A 13,807-nucleotide genomic window follows, 5' to 3' on the forward strand; every position below is an offset into this window, starting at 1 on the left:
TACTTGAAGGTGAATAAAGTAAAGTATAAAGTTCCTATGTATTTTACAAACAAGATAACCTCAAGACCGTGTCAAGTTTTGAAGTTAAGTAATAATTAATTACTTATCTTAAAAACATTTCATATCATCATCAACAATTTTGAATACTACTTGTGAATAATAATAATTAATGGCATTTGAATTGTAATCTAGTTTTATGAACAATGGAAAATTACAAAAACAACAAAATGACTTTTAGCGCTTTGGAATAAGATGGGACTTCAGGAAATGGAAGATTTTGTAGACTCAGATAATAATAACAGTGAAAAAGACCATTTTAGGTTCAAAAATAACACCATGTGACAAATTTTACTTTTTTGTGTTGAGTTATAAATATTATTTCCTAATTCTTTATGTCTCAAAATTATAAAATATGCCACATTCATTACAAATTTTGCTCTACTGATTAATCAAAAAGAAAACAAATCAAGAGTGACTGATACGCACATGTATACTTATTCTGGAATAATTGTTGATTACAATTGCAGTAAACGTCTGTAAACTTTGCCGAAATCGTTGTTTTCTAAGTAAGCAACAGTACATCGTTGACGTTTCTTTGACATTTCAACGAAAAATATGCTCACCAGAGGCGTCGCTTTTGGCGATAAAGCTAGTAAATTACTCATTCTTACGAATGTAAAATGTCGCCCCTGTTTATTTTATACATTTTCTCCATAATCAAATAATAATAATAAAATGCACAATTACAATTCCAACGTCTAAAATTCATTAGGTTTGATTTATTATAAACTAGGTAGCGTTTGAGACCCCAAATTGTCTTCGCCCATGCATTGAACGCTGATTTGCAGAGAATTCCGCTACGACATAACTGATATACTCCGTACATTGATAGATCGCACGTATTTTGACACACAGAGACAAGTCTCTGCGCGGTAAAAAGTAGAATGGCGCGCAAAAATTTGTTATATCATTCATACTCGCAGAATCAATAATTTCAGCAACAGTTTAAACAATTGAAAACACTTGTACTGAAACTTGATTCAGATTGACAGCTGTAATTCTGGAAACAACATCATAGGCGTAGGATTACTATTGGCGGGAATTAATCTGGAATACTACAACGGTTTCCTAAATAACGTGAAACAATTGAAATGGATATTTTTGTATTTTTCACCGCGTTATGTTTTGGAACTAGAATTTAAAAACGTGCAATCTATCAGCGTACGAAGTATTATATAATTTGCAACGCCTGCTCTGATTTGTTTTCTTTTTGATTGAATGTACTGTCATTGTTGTTGCAATTGTTTTTGTCGACTGTTTACTACGATGATAGAGAACATTTCTGTTGCGCAACCCATTATTATAAGATTTTGTTGCAATAAAGCTATTAAACCTCCTAAAATTTTTTGCCGTCAATTTGGGAAAGGAATCGTGCCAAAGACGCAATTGTTCCGTTGGTGTTGAAAATGAGTCAAAAACTTGTCGGAAGCAAAACGTCGACGAATTTCAATTAAGTATTCAACACTCGTACGAGACTGGTAAGTTTTCACACTTGTTACACAATACAATATTTTCTACGATCCCTAAAGAAAGATGCATCTTTTTCCATGGTTTATCCGAAGACAAAATTGATAATTATTCACGGCGTGTTGAAATGACCAATGAGCAAAAATGCCCACTGTGCGCATGCGCGTCTCGTACAAATGTCAAGTTAACCTAACTTGTCATTTTTGCTGGTTGTGTTCTTTTCTTTTTTTATTTTAGTTTACTTTCAATATGTAAATGTGTAATTATCAATTAGCAATTCTTAGCTAAATTTCAACTTTGAAAAAATGTTGAAATAAAAGATGTATGTTGAAACTTCTCAATTTTCACTAAAATGTGACAAACATTCTCAACAACAATATTCAAACATTTATTCATACTTTCAAAACCACGTTTGTGACTATTAGATGTTATTCATATGTACATATTTCATGAAGGAAAGTTTAGTTTCTCCGACATCCAAATTGCTCACGAATGAAGATTTTGCCATATTAAAAATTAAAATGGAAACTAACTAAGAACCGCGCAATTATTGTAATTGAAAAGTTGTTCAGTTCAATTAATTACACAAGTTGCCACTTTATGCTGACACCCAAATGTTAATGCACCTTTCTGTGATGATTTCGACACTTGAAGACATACGACATAAACGTTTTGTTTGCACTCCTAGGAGGTCGGGCGTGCGCGGGTTATGGGTTAGATGGGTTTCGACCACAAGTAAGAGCGTCGCGACGCCTACATCAGTTTGCCGGTGCACGCGAAACACGCTGGCCCCTTTGACGTGCATTAACGTGTATACGAGTGAAACACGCTGAAGACGTTTACTGGCGGTAGTGCTAAATTGTGGATATTTAATTCTTAGGTGGCAAATCAGTTTCGGATTTTCAGTATTGTAAGTGACTATCCTTACTTCTTTATTTACAAAACTGTTACTACAACACAAATTTATTTTAAGATTATTCTAGCGTCAATTTATGTCTAAATGCGTTCAAAGTGTAATTAGAATTTAATTTGTCGTTGTTTATCAAACCATACGTGACTAAAAGAAAGAAAACTGTCGATTACACTTTCGTACACTTGTAATGTTTGAACTGAGCGTAGAAAGTTACTTTTTAAACAAAAGTACGGCAATTTTCAACCAATAACGCGAGTTAATAATTGATGGATAATTTATTATTAAAGCACATGTCAGTTAACAATTAAGTTAAACCCCTGTGGAGTTTAAATACCTCGTTGAATTATTCACAGTAAACGTTACATACAATTCTCAAGCGAATATTTAATGTTAAGATACCTAAAACAGTTAACTACTCGTACAGCTAACACATAATTTTCAATAAATTATTAAGAGCTTTTTAAGTTAAGAAGTCGATACTGAATCTGTGAAAAATTTATGATAACATTAGTGGCGTACCATGAAAATGGTATGTTTAACACTTCACTTCACTTTCTGTTTGTCTCTTATCTTTCACTGTAAGAGTACTCTCGTCCAAATGTTCGAACGAGAACTTTAGTAAAATTGACACGTTGTCAGGTCAGAACTGGTTACTACTAAAAAGAATCGATAAAAAAAAATCTAATTGTTCATAAACGTTCTTGTAAGCAGTAAATTGTAGATGACATAGTTTTACCTAGAAATATAATGATTTTTATTAGTTATCAAGTATTGTCTTTTACTAGCACTTCGGCTCCCAAATGTCATTTTATGGAAATGAAAATAATAATAATAATCTGTGAAAGCACTATCCTATCATCATTCGATCAGCGAAGTTAAGCAGTGTTTGACGCGGTTAATGTTTGGATAGGTGACCTCCGGGGAAACCGCGCTCCGTTACAATACTTCATGCCTTCATTGATTTTAGTATTGTGTGTAATTCGTAACGATGTATGAACATACTTCGACGTAGATGTTGTCCAAAAAGTGGGCATAATGTGTAGGTAAGTAGTGCTTTCAAAAGGATTATTATCAGATACACATTTGACAGAAATATCCGTAATGATAAATAAATCCAGCGTCGACACGGTGCCGTCTGTTTTTTAATGTAACTAATTTACAGCTATATTAGATGTTACGACAGTTTTAAATAATAGTATATTATTTGACGAGCTAATAATCCACGAGGGTGGAAGTTAAAAAACGAGCCGCAGGCGAGTTTTTTAATCACCAGAGTGGATTATAGGCATTATTCGCGAGTTAAATATGACGTTTTATCTACGACCTACGACTTTTTTTCATAAACACTTAGCTTATAATTTTTTTAAGATCTGTGACTTATGATAAATCACAAGTGACTTATAATAAGTCACGGGTGTAATTTATGACTACCATAATGTATCTATAGTTACATAAATAATAAATGTACTACTTAATGGTCGTAGATAAAGTAATATATTGTATCGTTGATTATATAGGTTTTATCTGAACCTGGCAAAGATACATATTAAATGGCCTCATGTTCCATAAAGGCTTAAGTCAAGTCAAGTTAAGAAATAAAAAATAATAACAGATATTATCGTGATGAAAATGAAAACAAAGAAAAAGTAGAGATGAGCTGAAGTAGTGTGAAAGAAATGTTTATAAATTATTTTTTTAAACTTTTAATTAAAACTAATGTCATAAGCACTGTTTTTGAATTAAAGCTTCAAAACTAGATTAAGTATTAAAAAAATCAGCCAAGAGCGTGCACACGTGTAAAATATTATGACCTGTTTTTTAATAAATGTTGAACAAAAAAAAAAAACACAAAACACAAAAACATTATATTTGGTTCTTTCAGAATAAATGATGGCCATTGCAAAACAAATTTAAATAAATAAATTTGGCTTTTTAACAAACAATACTCGTAATATTTAATCAGCAAAACCACCGACAGCAATACTTTTTATCAATTAGAATATGTATGTGTATTTATTTTTTTTATGGTAATCTCTTTTTTTTACCAATATAGGGAAAACTTGCTGATTTTTGACATTTAATATCGGCTTTTCTAGCTTCGCTAAAATTAACAAAATTAAAGTGCGCAACTTCTATTCTCCTAAATCAACTTTACCAACAAAAATCAATCGAAATGCTCATATCTTGAAAACAAAAATCAATTACCAATGACACCAAACGCAATGACATGATTGGAACTCGTTTTCAGCATGCATTCGCGGAATAACTGTGATACGTAATAATCAATTAATTAATTAAGTAATCAATAAAGACACAAAAAGTAAAAAAAAAATGGCCAATCAATAAACATTATACAGGGTGACTAACGAAAAACCTTTGATGCTGTATCTTGTTTATTTTTTATCCGATTTAAATAAATGACACGTCAAATGAAATAATTTTGAAAACACTTCAATACCAACTTAATAAAAAAATCTTGCGTCCAGTTTTTGACAGATGAACATCAGCTTCTTTTTTTCAAATAGCATTGTACATTTTTTTCTATTCAGTGTTATAGAGATTTGTCTTCTGAATATAAAAATGTAAAGAACTATACCCATTCATTAAACAAAAGTCGAGAAATTAAAGAGTAAATGTACAAAATTTAAAAATCAAGTGATCAAAATAAACAAGAGAGAAGTTTGTTCTAAATGCTCGAAATGACTAAGTAAGCTCTGAATATTCATTTGTCAAAACAGTTTGATAATAATAATAATAATAATGTTGCTGTGGAAGAAAATTTCCAAAGACGATTTAGTGTTAACGTGTGGTGTGGCATTTTTGGAGATAGAATGGATTAGTGGGTCCCTTTTTTATTGATAGCAGTCTCGATCAAACAAAATATCATATTATTTATTAATATCAAACGAAATAAGCAACTTTCTGGATGAGATACCATTAGCAGTGTTGAAAAAAGTCGTGTTTCATCAGGACGGCGCCATACCACGTAATGCACGCATGAAGTTTGTATTTTTAAATCATTTAAATCATTTTGGTGAACGATGAATGGGTGCTCATGGAGCTATTCGATGGCCCGCTACATCCCCAGATTTGAATCCATTGGATTTCTTTATCTTCATTCGAAACTTTCGAGACAATGTTTATTTGACCCCACCAGGTACCCAAAAAGAGTTAAGAAAAAGGATAGTGGGAGTATGTCAGGAAAAACCCCGAAATTTTTTACTGAATGCAAAGGAACAGGAAAGGAACAGCATTGAGGAAATTTTGAGCAACCAGAATAGATTTTGTAGATATTGTTTACAAATTTGATTACTTGATTTTTGATTTTCAATTTTTTTCAATTAAAATTTTTTGTTTTTTCTTTTAATGCACGAATATTCAGAAGAAGATTCTTTATAAGAACGAATAAAAAAATATATAGAGTGTAATTTGAAAAAAAGAAGTTGGCTATCGTCTGTCAAAAAATAGATGTCGAAAAAAATATCTAATATGATAATAATAAAGTGCTTTTCGAACTATTTCATTTGATGTGTCATTTATTCAAATCGGATGAAGAATAAGTAAGATACAGCGTCAAAGGTTTTTCGTCAGCCACCCTATATTTTGCTCATAATCAAAATAACAGTAATAAGTATACAAAATTTTAAATGGTAGGTATTTGTGATAATATGAAAATACCCAGAAATAAGTGATTCCACAATTTCAAAATACTTTACTTGGGAATAATGGACAGGTGTGTCCGCTATAATATTTTTTTGAAACGTCATAAAATATGACATTATACTGATGGATTGATAATGCTAAAGTCTCACTTCATTGCCATGGCATCTACGCTGACGCGCGGCAGATAAAGTAGCTAGCTAAATCATTTGACATTCCTAACTCAAATTTTAACAAATTCTGACATAGGTATTGAAAGCTCAAGTGAATAAATAAGATTTAATCAAGAAACATGTATAAAATTGCAAAACATACTCACAAAATTTATCCACATTAAAACGAGTTGACAGATGGATAATAATTATTATAAAAAGGAATTTCCGATTTTGTTCACAGCGTTGTTTATACTAGTCATAGTATAGTAACGCTTTCCAAAACGAGCCACATTAATTTCTCAGTCTAACCAATCTTCTACCTGGTTTCGTAACATTTCTTAAATAATTTGACATGAACGTTTTAAGAAAAAATATTACATATATGTTATTAGGAGCAAAAATGGTTTTATGTGCTTTGGGTGGTTTACCAAACTACCAACCACCAGCCTTAGCACATAAAACTTCATTTTTGCTCCTAATAATATGATATACTAGTTATTGGCTGATTCAAAATGATTGTGGATAGGTAGGTAGGTGGCAACTATGTACGAAAATTTGTATATCTGACATTTTAGTTGGTAGTATTGTGATTTGTCATAATAAATCTATTTTAGGCTATAATTCAACCGAACACTGCTCCCAGGTTGTTCCATTTTTTAAATAATTGAACACATTAGGAACAATAATCGTAAAATTGTAATTGACAGTTTTAACTGACATTCACATTCAGCATAACAGACCAGACATTATTATTTTAAATAAACAACAAAAGCAAGCATATCTTTTAGATATAGCTGTTCCAAATTCACACAATATAACACAGACATATAATACAAAAATTAATAAATATTTAGAACTCTCCGTTGCTATGAGAAATCTTTGGTGTTTAGAAAAAATTTCGATTTTACCATTTATAATTTCAGCAACAGGAATAGTACCCCAATCTCTTTTTAAAAATTTAAAAATTTTGGACTTAGAGAACACATTGGTGGTTGAAATTCAAAAAGGTATATTATTATACTCATGTCACATCGTGAGGAAATTCCTTAACATTGACACAGAACATAAAACACAAAAAAGTCAAAATGCGGAGGCGAGACGCCGGTAATTATGTTGATAAGCACTGCACTATTACTTGATAGTATTATCCGTAATAGTGTATGTACTCCGGCAAAATTGCCGTGCCGCCGGGTGGAGGTGGGATAGGAGAAAAAATTGAAATGAAACATACATATTTGTATTAACTAAATTAATGACGGAATTGACAACAATTCGAATATTTAAAATCGAAACGTCATGACAGGAACTGACACCAATCTAACAAAAAATATCATGGCCTGCTGCGTGTTTAAAACAATCGTGAACGGCATATACCGGGTGTAGAATTGGTTTACGAGACATAGGATTTTACATGTAAAAATAAGGAGATCCAATTATTGGCTCCCCTAATAATTTTATGGCAAAATGGTTAAAATGAAAGTTAGAGAGAATTTAAAGTGCTGTCTAATTTTACTCTTTGTTTTTTTCTAACATCTTATGGTACTGAAAGAAAAGCAAGAAAAGAGTTAAGACAAAAATACTAAAAAGCAGTACTAGCAATAAAATTTGACTTCTAAAATTATTTGTCGGGTGGTTTCACTATTATTTAATTTTCTTTTGATCTGACCTTCAAATGAACTTGTACAGGACTACAGGACGAATGAAAAGGTATCTTCCATTAACTGTTCAAACTTCTCTCCAATTCCTCGAATTGTTTCTATGGCTGAAATTGGTCGGTCTGGGAAACCTGAAGCAAATGTTGCTTGGAAGTTTCTTAAAGAAGATCCTCCATAATACCCTTTAAAGAAAGAAATAAAATTTCATGCCTAGTAGTACTTTTTCGTATTTTTGTGTTAACTCTTTTCTTGCTTTTCTTTCAGTACCATAAGATGTTAGAAAAAAACAAAGAGTGGAATTAGACAGTACTTTTAATTCTCTCGAACTTTCATTTTAACTATTTTGCCATAAAATTGTTAGGGGAGCCAATAATTGAAACTCTTTATTTTTACATGTAAAATCGTATGTCTCGTAAACCAATTTTACACCCGGTATATAGGTAGGATAGAGTTGACATTTCTTTGACAGTTCACAGTCGCGCAATTTTGAAAATTGTCAATGTCAATGTGCAATGGTATAAAAAAAATCAAATGCATGCATATAAAATGTCATACAAATGTCAACCATACTCCACCCACACAGTTGCCACATAAATTTTCGTACATCGTTGCCATACTTATCCACACTCATTTTGAATCACCCAATATTAAGTGGAATGGGATAAAATTTGGTACCAACCTCATTTTTTACTCTTATCATGTTTTTGTCCTTTTGACTTATTTAAATTCAAAAATTGTGATTTGTGGCAGAATTATGAGTAGGCAATGATTTAATTAACTCAAAACTCAAAATTCAAAAACTGACTGACACAGAAAGGTTTAAATTTAGAATGTCTATCATGATGGCAGTAAGAGGTGGTTTACAGAGGTTTTGTTGAAGTGACAGAAAAATCCTGCAGAAATTCTGTTTCCGCAAAAAATTATTTCTAAAATCAACATCATAATTTAAAATATTAAAGTAAATTCAAGATGGATTGGGTATTTCAAGGTTAAATTTTATTTTTTGGCTATGTGATTATATCTTGTAAATAGCGACATGCAGGGAACCAACTAATGCGAATTTAGCAATACTCAATCCAACGTGAACGGTGTATAGTAACTGATAGAAGTCTCTATAATGCTGACATTTCCTAAAAACTCATTTTGCAAATAGGCCTGATAAATAAATTGATGGTTTCTATTATCATTCGTAAAAAATAGGATTGAAACATTTGAAGAATGAAAAGACAACCAGCATCAGTTCTTAAGACTTTAAAACTAAATTTAAGATCGCTCTATTCACGTCTTTGCGCTAAACAATTTAGACTAAATCTTTCGAGGAGCTCACTTTGATTGTTTCCTCTTACTGGATATTACCCGTCTAAAGTTTTCACCAGATATTTAAGAAAATTGCGTTGAACGTTTTTCTGGTTTAGATGAAGATAAATGTACTAAAAAGACCAAATTATAGCTATATCTAACAAAAACCTGGCAGAGTTAAAAAGTTTGCTAGGTTTAAAAAATTTTGCACTCCGTATTAAAAACCCAAACGTTTTAACAGCGCAGTTAACACAAAATTGAATGAAATCATAGGTAACATAGGTAACACAATTTTTTTTTTATTATATTGATACATATTTATTGTATTAATAGGAAACTCGACTGTCGAGACTTTAGCGTGATGCGAACGATTTTAGCGTGTCGCATGAAACTAATTCACTGGCCAGGAATAAAATTTATGTGGTGCGCCTAAAGAAGTTTTCGCTTCAAAAAAGTACTAATGAAAAGTTGGATGGAGTCTATCACTAGAATGTTGTATTTATTGTTTGGAATAAAGACCTTTCCAAAAACAACCTGAAATGATAAGAAAAATGCTGCAAATTTGAGATCTCTTAAACTCCAGAGTAGAACATACATAATTGCTAATGACATCAGTTACTAAGCACTTTTGCAGTCTAGATTGTTGTGTTCTATTTTTATTTATTTGTTTGACATTTGTTTTTTTTTGACAAGATTTTATTGGATATTACTATTGGGTAATTCAAAATGATTGTGGCAACTCTGTGAATGGGGTGGAGTTAATATTTGTATGACATTTCATAAGCGTGCATTTGATTTTTTTAATTCCATTGCACATTGATTTGACAACTTCCAAAATTGCACGCCTATGAACTGTCAAAGAAATGTGAACTCTACCCTACCCACACAGTTGCCACATAATTTTTCGTACATAGTTGCAATACTTGGCCACAATCATTTTGAATCACATGTTATTAATGGATAGTGCGTAGTTTCTTCCTGCTTTTTTTGTTCATTAAGTTGTATCAAACAATTTTTAATTATTCAACCATTCATAAATGATTTTTCATTTTTTTTACAACAATACGTCAAACTTTAAAATAACAGGTAACAAATTTATTCAGCTAGGCACATGGGTGGATAAGCTCTGAGAGACAGAGTAAGGCTCACAGGAAATCTGTATATCATAAACTGCTTCATAATAAATATAATAAATCAACATGAATGCGCAGTATGGTGTGAGAATCCGTTGGTATTCATGTAATATATCATGAGTTTCTCGTCATACACAGGGTAGAGTCGCTGAATGCAAAAATTTATGGAAACGCCACTTCTCATTTATATTAAAGTTGTAAATTTTAATGGCAATATCTCTCACAGTATTATAAACTATTCCGCAAAATTTTGAAACGTGTTTTTACAAAAGTATAATTTAAAACTCGTCACACAGATTCGCCCAAATTAAATTTAAAATTTCAAATAAACGATTTCTTTTTTTTGTGCAAAAATGCACAACGTAAAAGTTCGTTGTATAAAATTTTATTTAAATCGATTTTAACTTTTTCTTTATCAGGTTTGCCTGAACCTGGATCAGATTCAAGGAGAACCTTGGTGAAGCCGGACTTATATCAAATCCGTTTCGATCTTCGTTCTCTTGAAGTTTCACTGAAAGCATCTGGTCATTACATTCATTCCTTAATGGATAAAGTCTTCTGGGTGATTCCGGACTACGTAAGGGCACTAGATCTTTAAAGGAATTATGAAGAGAAACGCTTTTACATTATTTTGTACAAAAATTATCGTCAAATACATTAACGCCGAATATAAATTAACCATATCACTCTAAGAGCAGCAAATAGTAATGCAATTTGCTTGAAACAAATTTATTCAAATAAAAAATTTTTATATGACAAATAAAAAATGTGTTTGTTTAACAAACAATCCTCCACTGCAATCAACTCGATATAATTGATACGATAACATTATAACAAAAATCTCACCTTGAAATAAATTAATAACAAAACTATGACACATGGTACAATCACTCACTTTTACGAAAACATTCGTTAAAGCAGAACTTAATAGTAATTCATCGTTTTCTGTGCTGGAGTCTGCTGACTAATTTAAATATTTCCGATCTGGGGATTTTTTCTGCCTCACGATGGTGCACTGGATACTCCTTGTTAGTAAACCAAGATTCCTTGGCCAATCCGGCGGCGATTGCAGGATTTTTATAAAAGGGATTTAATAATTCCGTCGGTAATTGGGATTCCGCGATAGCGTTCTCGACGACGGCCGGATGAGCAAGAGTTTCTGCAGGCTGAGGTGCCGGAATTATTGCCGGGTTGACTCCGGAGTGAAAACTGGGAGATATCAGATTGTAGGAAGAGAGGATGGGGCTTGTCTCCACTGACAAAACCAAAATAGCTGCGCACACTGCTGTCAGATGCGACTTCATTTTCACCTGAAAATTAATAAAAACCCATCAATATATTACTAGACGCGAATTATTTCTTGCGGGCATCTTAACCTTAACCTCGTCATTGAAATAAGGAGTACCAGGAACTAAAACTAGAAGGAATTCAGTCGGGGACCTTGGAGGTTGGTGAGGCAAGGTAAACCGCTGTGTTTATCCGCAGTTCTTAAAGCACAATGTTCAGTTAAATCTACCGATATGATTTCCATGTAATTTGAGCAATCAGCATTCACTTAATTATCAACATGACTTAAGGCAGTACTGCAAAAAATTTAAGTAACATGCTTAAGAAAATGTAGGTCTTTTCCAAATTGGATAAAAAGTTTAGAACAACATAAATGTATCAATTTTATAACATCCGAAATGTTAGTAAAAATTAAAAAAAACTGAACTGGCATTTATGGACAAAATCACAAGAGAGATGCAACAATTTCATTTCAATTAAATTAATTAAACCACATTTCCTTTTGGCACATCTGTCAATAAGAAGATGTCTTCGTGCACTTATGATTGTAGTTGAATTTTTCTTTGACTTACTTAGTTTGTAAAGCGAGCACACACCAACTAACCACACTACGGACGTTCACTGTTATCAAGCTAGTTAGGTGCGTTTGGTTTTATAGGAAGGTGCAGAGAACAGAAGAAAGCCTTGTCCGTTGCGAGAGGGCGAGCTTCAACCTTGCCTTGATAAATTGAGTCAAGGGCTTCGCTGTTCTCGTAACTCCAGTCACGAGGTGGATGACTTCTGACTCCAGAATTCTCTTGGTTTTTCCATAATGGCAACGTTTCGTGCAAAACGCACATTTTCCCTTTCATCATATTCGAGAAGGGAGGAACTGGAGTCACTTTATTGGTTTTAATTATTGGAGGCGCACTGTTGTATTCTAAGAAGTAGCTAGCAAACAACGCAATGCATCAAGTGCGACGATGAAGATTTTTGTGAGGTCATCATTTTTAAATTATATTTGCAAATTAGGAATCTTATAATTACAGGAACTGGTTGTTATTATTACATTTTTTACCTTGCAATATATTACAAATAAGAGTAGGTACATAAATAGACACCACTCAGACACTATTAACATTGGATATTTAGGACGGATTAAATTAGATCAAGGTAGATCGATAGGAATTATATTATTCTTGTGTAACAGGTAATTACTCACCACTCGGCATTCTGGGACGATTGTTTAGAAGAGATTTTTTCCATGAATTTGCTCAATTCTTTTTCAAAATGTTCCAAGTAATTTACGTAAGAGATAACAATTTAGTTTATTGTGCCAAAATACAACAAGAGCTAAATATTTTTATCACCAAGAGCAAGATGTCTAATGACTGACTTTATTTCTAAAATATAATTTTTTTTATTATTTTGTATATTTTTTGCGATGTAAGAATCTTGTTACTTAAAAAAATTAAAAAGCTAGAAATTGTGTCTAAATTACATTTATCCAACACCTCATATACTAGTAAGTAACTATGGTGATTTTAAACAAATAAAGTGGCATATAAGTCACTAGTGATCTAATAGGATATTATTTGACGAGCTAATAATGCCTATCATAATCCACGAGGGTGAAAGTTAAAAAACGAGCCGCAGGCGAGTTTTTTAATTACCAGAGTGGATTATAGGCATTGTTCGCGACTTAAATACGACGTTTTGTCTACGACCTAAGACTTTTTTTTATAAAACAGCTTACAAAATTTTTAAGATCTGTGACTTATGATAAATCACAAGTGACTTATAATAAGTCACGGATGTAATTTATGACTAGCATAATGTATCTATAGTTACGTAAATAATAAACGTATTATTTAATGGTCGTAAATAAACACAATTTTTTGCTATGGTAATCGGAATCAGAGCTTGAACTGATTCTTACATCGTCGATCAAATTAATTTGTCAAATAAAAATGTCACAATTGTTAACATACTTGTACCATAAGTAACTATTGTTTTTTCGTACATCACTACAAATTATTACAAATACATAATATGTATTCTAAAGATTAGTTGTATGCAAAATATTATTTTTACAAAATGATGTCAACGTCATTTTGCTTAAATATGAACTCTGTTGAATTAAAGTGTATTGCGTAAATATCTTTCCATGCATCACAACACATAACTAATGAATATGTA

At 31.9% G+C, this 13,807-nt stretch overlaps 1 protein-coding gene across 2 annotated transcripts in view; it reads left to right on the forward strand.

The window, feature by feature from the left end:
- Nucleotides 1–2,282: 2,282 nt before the first annotated feature.
- The window catches only part of Sol1, a 240,512-nt gene continuing 228,987 nt past the window's right edge, over nt 2,283–13,807 (forward strand). For both annotated transcript variants that reach the window (XM_069055430.1, XM_069055431.1), the window contains exon 1: nt 2,283–2,437. The gene's annotated coding sequence lies outside the window, so the exon portion shown is untranslated. The remainder of the gene's footprint in view (nt 2,438–13,807) is intronic.

Source organism: Tenebrio molitor, chromosome 8 (assembly GCF_963966145.1).
Source record: "Tenebrio molitor chromosome 8, icTenMoli1.1, whole genome shotgun sequence".
Classification (NCBI taxonomy): Eukaryota; Metazoa; Arthropoda; class Insecta; order Coleoptera; family Tenebrionidae; genus Tenebrio; species Tenebrio molitor.